This window comes from Canis aureus, chromosome 16 (genome assembly GCF_053574225.1).
Source record: "Canis aureus isolate CA01 chromosome 16, VMU_Caureus_v.1.0, whole genome shotgun sequence".
NCBI classification, from domain to species: Eukaryota; Metazoa; Chordata; class Mammalia; order Carnivora; family Canidae; genus Canis; species Canis aureus.
The window spans coordinates 21,539,879-21,552,162 of NC_135626.1; the positions used below are offsets into that span (position 1 = coordinate 21,539,879).

Here is a 12,284-nt window from a genome sequence, read left to right on the forward strand (position 1 = left end):
TACTTCTGTTGTTTTCTACTGCATCACTTTTAGCTTCTACTTTTGTTAAGTCCCACCTCTGGTGTTGTCTTTCATTTATTTTACGGCTCTTTATCTAATTTGTTAGGTTGAATACACGTTCACCAGTCCTGTCTTCCTGATTCTCTCCTCCCTCCATCTCCATATCTCCCCTCCATACCTCCCTCATGGTCATCCCAGTCCCTGCATTACTAATTTGGGAAACTGGGAAGTATAGGGGAGTATGGTGGGAATGAGGGTCAGGTGGAGGGGTAGGGGATTGCAAAGGAAAAGCTGTTTGGGGACAGGAAGCTTCTAAGATAAGCTGTTTCTTCCAAGCTGAGCATTTTCTGGCCACCTCCTTGGACTTTTGTACTGCCTATATAGATCTTTCTAGGGCATTTACCCAATGAACAAAAATCATGGATCTTTTTTTGGAATGGGATCCCATACTATTATAATAGATCATTAAAGGACTTTTACAACCATACTGCTGGGAACTGGGATTTTAAAGCCAAGAAAGGTCATGTGGTCTTGGAAAGGCAGCCTTGCCTTTCTCTTAGCTTGGGGGCTGCTCCCTCCTCTTCCTTGACTTACAGCTTCACTCCTTCCTGAATTTGCTGACTCTCACCCACCTGGGGTCATGACTGTGTGGCTGTGGGGAAGCCACATACCCTCTCGGAGTCTTACTTTTCACTCCACCTTGGAGCCAGTCCTGATCCTTCTTCCCAGACTTCTTCCTCACTTCCTTTAACCTCTGTGTCCATCCCCGGCACCACTACTTAAAAGTCATGCTTTCTTTTCCACTGGTTTGTGGATGTGCGTCCAGCATGCCATAGGTGCCAATACATATTTACTGAAGAAAGGTGCAAACAAATGAATAAACAAAAGAATCAATGGATTATGGCTGCTAAATTGACCCTTGGTGGAAGAGGGCAAGGAGGAAGCAAACAGGGCAGAGTAATTGCTCTGTGGCTGTTCCTATAGTTTTGACTGGAGGCAGGGATGGGAGAAGAATGTTTCTTCAACTAGACCAGTGGTTCTCAACTTGACTACATATTCAGATCTCTTAGAAAGACTATTTAAAATTCTTATATCCAGGCCCATCACCAGAGACTCTGATTTATTTGGTCTGGAACAGACCCTGGGCATTAGGACTTTTAAACAGCATCTCCAGGTCCAGCTAGTGTCGAGGACTGATGTGGGTTTCCGGAGTCAGGGACACAGCTTTATCCATTTCTGCCTCCTCTGAGGTTCCTGGGTTAGTACTGAGTGCACATCAATTGATTAGGAGTCACCTCTCTAGGGCACTTTGCCTGACCAACCCCCTCCCTCCTGACTGGATCGGGGTCTGTGCATCTATCTCTCTTATTACACTGTGTTTGATTTCCTGTTTACTTGCCTGATGCTCTCAAAAGATAATGGCTGCATGCCTTAGGGCAGGACCCAGACTTTCATCTTTGGATCCTTTGTCAAAGCTTTCACACATCAGGATGTATCAGTACCACATGGATCTAGGGACATCGTATCCCTTCTTGTCTTCCTGATTGTTAATGAAGTCCCTTCTTCCCTCTAAGGATTGTCTTTCTGCTTCTGGAAATGGCTCTCAAGCTTCATGGCCCCTGCATTAGTCATCTCTTGCTGTGTAACAGATTACCCCACAATTTAGCAGCTAAAACAACAAATTATTATTTCACATGGTCTCTGTAGGTCAGGAATTGGGAGCCCTTAGCCAGGTGGTTCTTGAGCAGAGTCATCTGTGAGGCTGCAGCCAGGACATGGGCTGGGGTTGTGGTCTGAGAAGACTTGACTGAGGGGGGCTGGCGACTCTACTTCAAGTTCCTCACATGGCTGTTGGTAGGAAGCTTTAGTTCCTACCACAGAAGAACTGCTGACACTCAGCTTCTGCTTCCTTCTGCTACCCCTGGAGCTGCTGGGTCTTAGCCATCAGCTGCTCATGGCCTTCCCATGAGCAATTGATCCATGGGATAAAGAACACAAGCAAGTGGGAGACCAACCAGGCTAAAAGCCAGTCTTTTAAATTCATAACATCACTTCCTCCATAAGCTCGCCTGAACAACCCTGGTGTCATGTGGGTAGAGGTGCACAAAAAGGTGGGGGTCTCTGCAGTCATTTTCAAGGATGACTGCCACAGCTGTCCTGCAGAAAGCTGGTCTGAGATTCCAAACTGGGTATCCTGTGCCTGTCCTAGCCTTTTACCATCCATCATCCTCTTGAACTACAAACATATATTGATGCCTATGTGTGGAGATGGTGAAAGAAGTGAATGAGCATCCGGCCTCTTTTTGATCTTTGTGGGGAAGAGCTAACAAAATAATGTTCCCCTGTTAGTCCCGAGCTCTTTAATAACACCTGAACTTCCTGTAGTTGTAAAGTCGTACATTGATAACCAGGAGTAAACCAGAAGTTTCAAACGTCTCTGGAGTGTGAACTTCTTATTTATGGCCACACTAAGTGAACACGATAGCATGAGAGTGAAGGAGAGACAGACGAAAGCTACCCACATGGGCTCTGAAAAGGAAGAGGGTGGGTTGGTGTAGCCCCCTCTCCCCCACCACCCACGTTGGGCTACACCCAACACATAGTAGGACAGAAGTCAAGGCTAATCATGTGAGCAACCAGAGCTGGCATGCCCTCCCCTCCCACTCCACAGCCAGGAAGGCAGCAGGTGTGTTGGGGGAGGGAGAGGGAGGGTGAATGCCAAGCTCCGTCACATCTGGGTCTGTTCCATTTCTGCTTTTCACCTACTACGTGTCCTTCACTGGTTCTTCTTTTCCTGAAGGCTCAGTTTCTGCATCTATAAAATGAATAGGTTAGACTGATATATTATTTAGACTTTTTTTAAAAAAATGGTACCTGCATTTTCCAACCTAAACCTTATAACCAAGGAGATGAATACCTAATTACAATATAAAACAGATAATATTGTAACAGCTACCATGCACTCATGCTTAGTATATTCTTAACATGGTTCTTAAGTGCTTTGTACACATTAATTCATTTAATCCCCACTGTGGCCCTGCAAATTGGTTATTATTTTTTTTATCATCATCCTTTTTTTTTTTTTTTAAGACTTGTATTATTTATTTGAGAGAGAGAGCATGAGTGGAGAAGGGAGGGGCAGAGGCAGAGGGAGAAACAGACTCTGCTGAGCAGGGAGCCTGACACGGGGCTCGATCCGAGGACCCTGAGATCATGACCTGAGCTAAAGGCAGATACCTAACCAAATGAGCCATCTGGGTGCCCCTACCGTCATCCCATTTCTACAGAGGGGGGAAGCTGAAGATCAGAGGTAAAATAACCCGTCTAAGGTCACACAGCTTGTAAGTGGCTTAGACTGCTATAGGGAGGCCCTAAGGCCTTGCTCTCGGCTCTCTGCTGAAAAAATAGAAGCATAATTGTTCTGGGACAGGTAAGGGAAGATACTGGAAGAGCCCCTTCCCCTCTTCCTCTTCTGCCAATGAATGTCTTTCTAAGCATAGTTACAGAGGCCTAGCACCTATGCAGCTTTTCCTTTGGCTCTAATACTTGATGAGCTTTGACCGTATCTCTCCAAGTGAGCCCTGCAGTCCTCTGCATCCCAACCATCTGTGATGCTTATTAAAATACAGATTTCTAGGCCACTTTCTATGCCCACAGAATCTGGGTCTCTGAGTGGAGTCCAGGAATTTCCATGTTAGTAAGCACACATGTGCGTCTCATGCTCACTGATGAGGAACTGCTGCATCCTCAGCAAGGGTGGGTAGCTCCATAACAACTATTTGGCTTAGAAAGGCCTAGAGTTAGCACTTTCTTTAAGAAGGGGGAGACCAGGGTCTAATAGCTCAGCCCGGGGTCTTGCCTAATTAGGACTCCACGCACGGGCACCATTAGGCCATTTGTCAAATTTGACCTCACCTCAGGCCACTGAGCCAGGTCACGGCAACCCAGGTACAAGCAACTTCACTTGCCCAAGAGCAAAGCCCAGGTCTTGGTCATTCTGACATTCCAGGCCACAATTAATCAGCACATCTGTGAGCTCACCAGGTGACTCAAGAACATTTTTATGCTTCAGAGAGAAAACAATCTCCATTACTGTTCAGCACGGCCCAGAAATCAGAGAAACAAATGGTGTTCAACATTCATGTGTTAATTATTGTTATTCCTAGAGATAGTTACCACCCAACTGCTGATTACAAGCTTGACTGCAGAGAGTATCTTTGCAATGGGAAATCTGGCTTCTTGTGGCCTCTCCTGGGGCCTTCTTGGTTGTTAGATCTTAGGGAAGGTCATTAATAAAGATATTTTAGTCACAGGGCAATCATATCATGCTTATGAGTGTAGCTGTTCTACATAAAAGAAACACAACCAAGAAGAAAAGAATGGTCAAGGATACTGGGCAGAGAGACAAGGAGAGTGAGAAGCATTAAAATCAGTCCTGGGCTTGCCCTGGTGTGTGGACCAGGAAAATGTACTCTCTTCTGCTATTGTATGATAGCTATATCATGCTCTAGCATTTTCTCAGGAAGTGACACCTTCAGGAATTTGGGATTACCTGGGCAGTTCTGCTAAGTAGTGTACCCAACTGTGTTCAGCACACAGTTCTCCTGGAAAGACAGGTTGGTCCATGGCCACCAGAGAGAAGCAATGAGTCCACATTCTGGTTAATCCCCTCTTACATGGGTGGATGGACAGGGCCTTTCTCAGGGCCCTGAAAGGTACAAAATCTGAGACAGCAGGAAGTTCTGTTTCCAGGAGGAGGCCCCTTCCAAGCCGCTTCCCCGGGAAGAAATTACTGAGGGGTCTTTGAGAATTCATGTTGAGGCCCTGGGCTTACACTTACAGAACCAAGAGGGTAGAGGATTCTTGCTCCATACTTTTGGGTGGGTGGGTGCTGGAATGATGGCGGACTACTTTCAAAAAGCTGAAATTTCATCTAGAAGTAGCAGAAGATCAGAGAGAAGGTGCTGAGTTATCACACTGGCTATGTCACCCAGGAGTCTGAATAATAACAATAATAAATAATAATATAAAAAAGGCAGTCTACACAGGTATGCTCCCTTTGGGGTAGGCACCATCAAACAGGCAGGTGTTGCACAGATGAGGGACCTGTGGTTTAGTAGGGTCAACATGGTCTCATGGCTAAGTGGCCCACTGAGTCTGGGGACCCTGGCTGAGTCCATATGACATTGTCTTCTGGGTGAGAAGTAGAGAATATAAGCCTCTGGTGCTTGGTGAGGCCCCAGTATTTCAGTCTGCTAAGGACTATTTTTTGAAAAGATAAAAATTAGGCAGAATTGAATGAATCCTTGTGCCCTACATGAGGAAGTAGGAGGTAAGGAAGACCACTGGCTAACGAGCCCTGCCATTCCAAACTGGATTCATTGACAGTACTCATCCCTGAGTGTGCTCCATGGGGACACAAGTGGTACAGTAGCCATGATGACCAGGGGCAGGAAGGCCTAGTTCTGCTGCAGCTAAGGGAACAATGGCCCCGCTTGACCTCTGGCATCCTAGAGACTGAAGGAGCCATACAACCAGTGAGTCAGCCCCTCCAAGGGAATGCACAGGGGTGCCCAAGAGGACTGGACTCCCGTGTGAGCGTGCTAAGATGGTGGCAGAGATGGGTGAGGATGTTGGACCAGACTGTTAGAGATGGATAGGATCTTTGAGAATATTCTAGCCTAATATCCTCACAATAAAGGTAAGAAATGTGAGTCTGGGAGAGAAAGGAAGCCTTCCCGTCACATAACTTGTTGATGGCACCATTGGGACTGGACCTGTTTTCTTGCCCCCAGTGCCTTAACTTCCTTGCCACACCTCATAAACCTGAATCTCATTCCAGGTCCTCAGAGTCCTGCCATGTGGCCTCTGAAGATGCCTGGCCAGAAAGCACCCAGGCCTCTGCTCTGGGTGGGCCCAGCAGGCAGGCCCCTTCTCTGGTTAGCTGGCTCTGTGCCCGGAGTGCTACCTATCACAGTGGGCCTTACTCTTAGGCCAGGGCTAGGGGGCCCTCTGCTGGGCTGCTGAGGCCTGGCCCTCAGGAAGGGGAAAGGCATGCATGGGCCTCTGAGTAAAGCCCACTGGTTGGGTGGGAGCCTGGTGGCTAGTACAGGTGAGCACCCTTTTAAGCAGGGTCAGTAATGGCAAAACTGTGCCCTGAGCCACCTGTCTCATAGTCCCCCTCCTCATTTCTGTCATTGTGGTTCTTGCCAGGCACCCTGTAAGTCTCTCAGGTCCCCCGCTCAGGGTCTCTCTTCCAGCCTTTAAAACTCTGGCTCATATCCTTTATTCTCCCCCATTCTGGGTCCTGCTAATAAGTTCCTCACTCTTAAAGGAAAAAATGGATTATTTCTCTCCCATCCTGAAGGGCTGCATTTACAAAAACTAGGCCTTACCCCAAAGGAGAGACTTGAGGGTGGAGGCCCATTCACTCTCCCTGTGGGGTGAGGCCCATCCTTGGGGAGGCCCTCTAGTGTCTTTGAAGAGCCACTAGTTGGGCAATAGTTCCAACCCTTACTAATTCTTTGACTTTGAACAACACACTCTCCCTTTCTGACCCCCTGTTTCTTCACCTGGAAAATGGGAACCGTAATTCCCACCTCACAGAATTGTGTTGGACATGAAGTGAGATGATACAGCGAAGCTCCCACCACAGGACTCAGGAGCTATTAATTTCTTTCACAAAGATCCTCAGTTTTTTCATCTGTGAAATAGGAGTTCCTGTCTGCCCCATGAGACTGGAGGCTGGAGTGTCAAGTTTTGGAAATTAGGGAATATTACACAAATCTAAGTGGTTTTTTTTTTTTTTTTTTTTTTTTTTAGGTATTGAGAATCCCAGCAAGAGCTAACATACTGAAGGGCCAGCTTTAGTGTAGACACCAAGGTCCAAACCAGGTCCCAGAGAGAAAACCTTATCTACATAGCAAGTGAAGGGTCAAGAAGTGTCAGGACATCCCATACTCCGAGACTGGTCCTTCTCTTTGCAGGTCCTTTTTCTCTTAAGGAAAAAACTGGAGTTTTGAGGCTAGTTGTGAATCAAACTACAGCTCTGGACTTCTAGCATCTGTGATTTGGGGCAAGTGCGAGGCTTCCCTGAGCCTTTGTTTCTTTATTTCTGAAGTCGGGCAGTAAAACTTCTTGCAGAGGGTTGTTTAGAGGTGGAAAGTAGCAGGACCTGTATACAACCCTGGCCTGGGGCAAGGCTCCTAGCAGTGCCCCTTCCCAGCTGAGCACTGAATCACGGGATCACTTCTCCCTTGTTATCAGTACTCCCGGAGCCAGCCGGTTCTGCGCCTGTGTCCCTCTGTTAACTCTGCCAAGCAGTCCTCTGGTGGGTGCTGGGGCGCCTCCCGGTGTGCTCCGATAGTGGTGAAGTCCTCCTGTGACGCTGTGAATCCTGTCTCGGTGGGATTCCCACCTACTGGTGCAATCTCAGGGGCTTTACTTAATCCTTCTTTCCCTAAATCAACTGTTCAGTGATGTCTGAGCCTTCTCGTCTCTGTCAACAAAAATCCTCACATGGATCAGTCTCAAACTTCATACCCCAGGGCCACTGCTGAGCTCGCCCGCCGTGCCTCAGTGGGCTCGGAGCCATCAGGCTGGCTTGGGGATTTGTCCTCCTGCCCTCAGCTCAGCCTCTGAGCTTCTGTCCAGCTCTGGCTAATTCCTTCCTCCAAGAACCCTATCCTTAGGAATGCCCTGGAACATTGCCCATAGTTGTTGGGCACCTTTCTTTTTTTTTTTTTTTTTAAATTTTTATTTATTTATGATAGTCACAGAGAGAGAGAGAGGCAGAGACACAGGCAGAGGGAGAAGCAGGCTCCATGCACCGGGAGCCCGACGTGGGATTCGATCCCGGATCTCCAGTATCATGCCCCGGGCCAAAGGCAGGCGCCAAACCGCTGCGCCACCCAGGGATCCCTTGTTGGGCACCTTTCTATGGGTGCTTTAGCTATGATCCTCCCTCTTGTCCCCTCCCCCCCAGCACACCCTCAGGGTGAGTATTAATTCTCATTGCATGGATGAGGAAATGGAGGCTCAGGGAGACAGTAGTGACTTGCCCAAGGTCACAAAGCCAACAAAGGGCGGATCCAGGAGCAGAAGATGCTCTGCTTGATTCAGGATGAGAGCTGTTCTTCCTGAGAGTGTGACAGAAATGCGAATTTGTGCAAAGCAAGTCTGGCGGATCTCTTACTGCTATTGTTTCCTGGCTTGTGGTGGCCACTGGCTGAGCCTGGCCTCACAGCCGCTCCCAACAATAATGGCCTGAGTTGAATTTCCTCTGCCTCCATCCACTCAGACCTGTCCTGTTTTTGCCTTGGCCAGAAGCGAGTCTGGCTGAGAGCATAGATGGTGCATGGAGAGCCCAGCATCTCCTTTGGAATGTCGGTTCCAGGGCACACGGAAGGCAGAAGGTCCCACAGGCCCCTTCCAAATCAGCGTCACTGAGCCGACACCAACAGCTTGGGCCTCTTCTGCGTTTCTCACACCCCAAGCCTGTGTCATTCTTGCCTCTGTGCCCTTCCTCTTGCCTGTCCCTCTACGTGGGCATCTTCTCATCTCCAGTGTACCTAGGGCTGCCCTCGGTTATGTTCAGATAAAGAGGACGTGTGATGGCGAGGCTGAGCTGCACTTCCCAGTGTCCCCCCCCGCCCCTGCACCATTCTGGTCCAGGTGGCCTCGAGAGCGATCCTCATGGAACATATGGGAGGCAGAGGTGAAGCAGCAGCCACGTGTAGCTCACACCTTGTCACTTAGCTGCTGGTTTAGTTAGTTGGTGGCCTTTCCTGCCACTGTCCCCTCACCCCCTGCAAACTTCTCCAGTCTCCCCTCTGCAGAGAAGACTGTCCTCACCAGCCATCCCAGAGCCACTCTCCTTCTGCCAGCCTCTTCTTTCTTCTCACTCTGATTCGCCTACCTCAGCATCCTCCGGGGTGGGCTCCAATGGATTCGGGCTCCACCTCTTCTTCTTTGGGGCTTTCTCTCCACTTGTTTCTCCAGCACATTCTAGACTGATCCTGTGCCAGACACAGAGTAGGCACTCAATGAAAAACAGGGCCAGGCTGTCCTCCGTTCAGGGACAGGTCTGTCCTGGTTGTATGAGGGCCTCACGGGAGCAACAAATGGGTCAGTACCAGAGGTATGGCCATGAGGTCCTGCTTGCACTGCTGTCTTCAATTGACCCAGGCATGTCCGTCTCCACCCCTCTCCAAAAGTCCCTGCCTCCCCACTGTGGTCAGTTATGTGGTCGTGTCTGCTGGGAAGGTCAGTTCTGATGTCCGTGCCAGAAGCTTTTGTGAGAATCTCTCATGGTGGACACATCTGTTCCCTAATCAAAACACAGGCAGGTTTCTCATGCTGGGTCCTAATTTGCTGAACCCGTGCATAATTGAGACAGATTATCTCTATTTTCCAGCTAGACAATTTGTCACTTACTCTTTCAGGAGTGATGCTGGGCTGGCTCAGGGTGTTGTGTACGGAAACCATCACCCACCCTCTGTGCCGGAGGCCGAGGCAGCCTCATTCCTGCCTCCCCCTGGGATTTAATCTATGGAGAATGCAGGTGGGCACCTTGTGTAAGAAGAAGAAAGGAGGAATTCTGTTCTTCAGTAGATGTGTGTGCCGGGGAGGAGACGATGTGCAGTGGGGTAGGCTGTCTGGTGGGCAGATCCAAGAAAAGAGAGTTTCTCACCTGCATTTTTGAGGAAGGCCAGATTTAGAGCCCTGAACCCATCTAAGGACCAAGGAACTGCTAGAGCCCTTAAGCTCCAGATTGGATTATCAGAAGTAGCCAGAACCAAAGTGACTCTGGCTCTGGATCAGTTACAGAACTAGAAAACCAATAAACTCTGGGCTGGGAGCCAGGGCCAGAATGTTGAAGTGTTCAAGTAGGTGAGAATGGACCAGGAGTGGGGTGTTGGTTGTCCCACTTTATGAAAATCTTATTTGCAACAACCAAACAACAACCAAAAAAACTTGAGTAAGAGGGTCCTGTGAAAACAGCCCTCACCAGGAATACGTCTTTAAAGAACGCCTCCTTCATGCACACCCAGCATCTCTCAGTACTGGAGTTAGATTTGCATGCTTACGTCAGGGACAGCATGTAGAATGAAGTGCACCTGTCAATCAGGGCAAAGGGAAGCTCTGTGGGGATGGGAAAGAACCAAAGAGAAAGTCAGGGAGCTGGTCCTGCCCCTCCTCCCCTGGGTGACAGCAGGCAAATCATTGTCCCTTTCCAGGTCTCAGACTCCCAAAGGCTAGAGGAAAGAACTGAACTAGGTGGTCTCTGAGGGCACTGCCAGCTTTGACATTTTTTGCAGGAACAGAAAGAAGGAGGACAGACATTCCTGGAGGCCCTACTGTGTGCCAGGTGCATATTTCACATCCTATCTTGGGACTCCAGGAGGGAAATAGTTTTATATTCCACAGACCAAGGAGCCAGAAGTAAATGCACCCAAAGATAGAAAGTGTCAGAGCAGCAAGTGCCCTTACGACTCCATCACCAGGAGGGAGATGGCAGGGGGCCGGCAATCAGGACCCAGGCCTGGCTGACTCCACATGACTGTCATTTCCTACCGTGAGCTTCTAGGATGGGGGAATCAGGGAGGAGCAGCCAGTCAGGCTTGCTGTGTCACTTCTGTTTCAAATCCTGACAAAAGCTTTGGGCCATCACCTGAACTTCCCATGGGGAAAAGGAGGCCAATTTATTTAATTAACATCCCACAGAGCCGCTGGAATCTTCCCTCCAGCCACAGAGGCACCCAAGAGGGAGCATCCATGACTCTGATAACATTGGGGTTGCTCCAACACAAAGCTTTAAGGAATTCATTTTCTACACTTATACATAAGTCAATAAAAAAGATGTTCGACATAATTTCCCCAGAGAATGGAAGGAAGAAAAAGCATGAATTGGAAACTCCTATTATCTTCTGTTGTCTTGTCTCTGATGACAGATAATGCTGAGTGGTAAGAAGCACTGGCCGAGGGGGTGGGGAGAGTAATGTTTGGATAGAGATTGCCTTTCTAATGTGTCATCATGCATCTGACTCAAAAAAAAGAAAAGAAAAGAAAAAGAAAGAGAGAGAGAGAGAGGAGAGAGGGAAGAAAAAAACAAGAAAAGAAAAGAGGCAGAAAAGGCAAGACTGGCTATTCTTCTCCAGGCCTGGCTCCCACCCACGTGGGGCCAATCTGCAGCCCCTGACACCATGAGCAAGTGCTGCCGAATCACCCCTTTCATTTCTGCTTCCCCCCTTTGCTTTCAGAAAGCTGATTAATTGGTCCCATACCAGTGGCTCGTCACGAAGATCTTAATTAAGGAAGAAAGTGCTACCTTGTAGTTCCTTGGGGATCGATCGCCCCAGGGAAGTCTCCTCCTCCTGCTGCTCTGGGGATGGGGAGAAAGGAGGACACAGGCAGGCTCCAAATCAATGGGATTAACATACTGGAGGAGGAGAGGAGAGGGGGGTGACTGTGCGGTGGGGAGCTTCCACAACCTGGGAGACACCTGGAGGAAAGGAGAATCAAGTGAGAGTCTGGCCAGAGGATCCAAACTGTATAGTTGAGTTGGTTGAGTCGAATTGGCCTGGGGCTCCCAAAGACAGGAGGGAACACGGGGACATCAGGGAATTGGGCTGAACTTTCAAGATTCAGTTTAAAGAAGATGGTAAAAAAAAAATGTAACAGTTGTTTCCAACCCTGACTGCCCAGTAGAATCATCCCGGGAGCTTTTAATACATAGTAATTCTTGAATCCCACCGAGTACAATCAGATCAGTCTTGAAGCGGAAATACCCAAACAGTGATGCATTTACAAGCTTCCTGGGTGACTCTGTGGTGTGTGGAGGGCTGGGACACTAGTCCCCAAATTGCTGTGGATCCCCTTTCTTCTCCAAGTGTGCTCTGCAGACCAGCAGCACACATTGGTATCGCCTGGGGGCTTATTAGACTCTCAGATCCCACCCCGACCTGCTGAAGTGGAATCTGAAAGATATCCAGGTCTTTCTGATGCACATCGAAGTTTGCAAAGCAGTGGTTAAACGACATGTTGTTCCGTCGTTAACTTCTCTGAGACTCTTCAACTTTATGTGAAATGGGAACAATGATACTTCTGTGGCAGGGCTGTCCTGAGGAGACGGTATCATTCTTCAAAGCACTAACACTGTCCCTACCACGCAGCAGCAGCTCAATGAGGACTTAATGACATTAGCCATGCAAGGTATATGGAAGGGTGCTTGCATACAGCAGGTGCTTAATAAATGGGAGCTATTACTATTTCCTCAAAGATTC

The 12,284-nt window shown here is 48.6% G+C and overlaps 1 protein-coding gene across 2 annotated transcripts in view; it reads right to left on the minus strand.

Moving 5' to 3' along the window:
- ASIC2 (acid sensing ion channel subunit 2) overlaps nucleotides 1-12,284 on the minus strand; it is a 994,452-nt gene that overhangs the window by 460,060 nt on the left and 522,108 nt on the right. The gene's annotated exons all lie outside the window — the stretch shown is intronic.